Below are 4,087 nucleotides of genomic sequence, written 5' to 3'. Positions count from 1 at the left end.
CACACCCCACACCCACACACACCCCCACACTCACCCACACACCCCCACACCCCACCCATACAACCTCACATCACCCACACACCCCACACCCCACACCCCAACCACACACCCCACACCCACCCCACACTCCACCCACACACCCCACACCCACACACACCCCACACCCACACAACCCCACACCCACACCCCACACCCACACCCCACACCCACAAACCCCACACCCACACACACCCCACACCCACACACACCCCACACCCACACACCCCCACACACCCACACACCCCACATCACACACACCCTACACACCCATACACCTCTACATCACCCATACACCCCCACACACACACACCCCACACACCCACACACCCTCACATCAACCACACACCTCACAACCCACACACCCCCACACACCCACACACCCCCACACCCACACAACCCCACACCACACACCCCACACCACCCACACACACCCCACACCCACCCACACACCCACACACCCACACAACCCCCACACACCCATACACCCCACACACCCACACACCTCACACCCACACACCCCCACACCCACACACCCCCACACCCACACACCCCTACACACCCACACACACTCTACACACACCCACACACACCCCACATCACCCACACACACCCCCACATCACCCACACACACCCCCACACCACCCCACACACCCCACACCCACACACACCCCACACCCCACACACCCCCACACCCACCCACACACCCCACACCCACCCACACAACCCCACACCCACCACACACCCCCACATCACCCACACACACCCCACACCACCCACACAACCCCCACACACCCACACACACACCCCACACCCACACACACCCACACCCACACACACCCCACACCCACACACACCCCCCTACCCCATAACCCCACACCACCCACACACACCCCACACCCACACACACCCCACATCACCCACACACCCCCACACCCACACACCCCTACATCACCCATACACCCACATCACCCACACACCCCTACCACACACCCCCACACCACCCACACACCCCACACCCACACAACCCCAACCACACACCCCACACCACACACCCCACACCACCCACACACACCCCACCCACACACCCCACACCCACACACCCCCACACCCACAACACCCCCACACCCACACAACCCCACACCCACACCCCCACACCCACACACCCCACACCCCACACCCCACACCCACACACCCCCACACCCACACCCCACACCCACACACCCCACACCCCACCACACACCCCACACCCACACACACCCCACATCACCCACACACACCTCTACATCACCCACACACACCCCACACCACCACACACCCTCACATCACCCACACACACCCTCACACACCCACACACCCCACACCCCACACACCCCACACTCACCCACACACACCCCACATCACCCACACCCCACACCCACACCCCACACTCAACCCCACACACACCCCCACACCCACACACACCACACACCCCACACCACCCACACACACCCCACACACACCCCACACACCCCACACACACCCCACACCACCCACACACCCCCACACCCACACACCCCCACGTCACCCACACACCCCACACACCCACACACACCCCCAACACCACCCCCACCCCACATCACCCACACCATCCCCACACGTCACACACCCCACACACACACACACACACAAACCCAACACACACACACACACCCACCCCCCCACACACGCACACAAACCCAACAACCACACACACACACACACCCCAACATCACACCTCCCACACACAACCCCACCCCCACACACACCCCACACACCCCCACACACACAACCCCCACACACACACACCCCACACATCCCCCCACACACACACACACAACCCACACACACACACCCCACACACACCCCACACCAACCCCACACACACACACACCCCCACACACCCCCACACACCCCACACACACACCCACACACACACACCCACACCCCCCCACACACACACCCCCACACACACACACCCCACACACACCCCACACACCCACACACAACCCACACACACCCACACACACCCCCACACACACCCCCACACACACCCCACACAACCCCACACACCCCACACCCACACACACCCACACACACACACCCACACACCCCACACCCCCCACACACCCCCACACAACCCCACACACACCCCCACACCCCACACACACACACACACCCCACACACCCCCCACACACACCCCACACACACACCCACACACACACCCACACACACACACCCCACACACAACCCCCCCACACACACCCACACACACCCCCACACACACCCCCACACACAACCCCACAACCCCCCCACACACACCCCCACACACACCCACACACACACCCACACCCACACACACACCCCACACACACACCCCCACACACACCCCACACACCCCCCACACACACCCCCACACACACCCCACACACACCCACACAACCCCCCACACAACCCCACACACCCCCACACACCCACCCCACACACCCCCACACACACACCCCCACACACACACCCACACACACACACACCCACCCCACACACAACCCCACACACACCCCCACACCCCACACACCCCACACACACCCCCCACAACCCCACACACACCCCCACACACAACCCCCACACCCCACACAACCCCACACACCCCCACACACACCCCCACACACACACCCCACACACCCCACACACACCCCCACACACCACCCACACACACCCCACACACCCACACACACCCCACACAACCCCCCACACACACCCCCACACACCCCCACACACACCCCCACACACACCCCCCACACACACCCCCACACACACCCCCACACACAACACCCCCCACACACACCCCCACACACACCCCCACACACACCCCCACACACCCCCACACACACCCCCACACACACCCCCACACACACCCCCACACACACCCCCACACACCCCCCACACACACCCCCCCCCACACACACCCCCCCTACACACACCCCCACACATTCCAACACCACTACACACCTCAACAAGGGAATTAAGACAGCAAACATGGAGAATGTGCGTGTGTGTGACTGGCTGGTAGCGAGTTAAATATCAGCTGTGTAGGAGCACTTGGCAATACTCATTTCACCCATCTCTAATTACCACACCTTTCTCACATTATATTTTAAAATGTTATGCACTGTAATGTTGAAGGGATACAACTTTGCTCATTTATACTTATACTTATCACAATCTCACTAAAAATACTTAAGGTTTCTTGTTTATTCAAGACATCTTCAGGTCATGAGACCCACTAATCCCCCACCTAAGAAAGGGTGACGGTATGTAATACGAGACCACTAATCCCCCACCCTACCTCCACCTGACATTGCATCAGGTCAGGTCAGTACGTGAGACCCACTAATTCCCCACATCTCCATGGGAGTAACACACAGCTTCATCTATGCCCATATCATATAGATTTTAATTTTTTAAATATATTTATTTAACCAGACATTTAGATAAACATTTCTGGTTTATTATAGTAAAGAAATGGAGTTTCTAACTTAATTAGAACTGCATTTATGGACTTACGTAGTTTAGACTCGAAAAAAACATCCCAACACCCAGAAATGTTTTGGGGTGTAGTGTCTGTCTGTGAAGGATGTCAAGTTAAGACACCCGGATGTACTGTGCACATCATTGTCATTCCTAAAAACCCATTTTAATTCATATTACGCTACATAACATTCAAATCCACCGCGCTTGTAGAATCTCAGGAGAGACGTGTTTTTCCCATCTGTTTTACCCTGTAGTGGCTCGCCTCATCAACCTCCAACTGTCGTCACATGCCCAGCCAATCAGCCGTACAGCCAGCTGCCGAGACTAGGTCTATGCAGAGGACGTAGGGTACGATTGCCGACCTAGTCTCGACCATCAACCTCCAGTTCAGGATCAGAGCGTTTCACACCTTACGCTTGACGCTGTGATTGGTCCTTCCTACGTGCACCCAAATCCTGATCCTCGTAAATTGTATAAACATGCCACGCCTGGTCGCAACGA

This window comes from Homarus americanus, unplaced genomic scaffold (genome assembly GCF_018991925.1).
Source record: "Homarus americanus isolate GMGI-L3 unplaced genomic scaffold, GMGI_Hamer_2.0 scaffold40856, whole genome shotgun sequence".
Classification (NCBI taxonomy): domain Eukaryota; kingdom Metazoa; phylum Arthropoda; class Malacostraca; order Decapoda; family Nephropidae; genus Homarus; species Homarus americanus.
Note: the sequence above shows the minus strand (reverse complement) of the source record.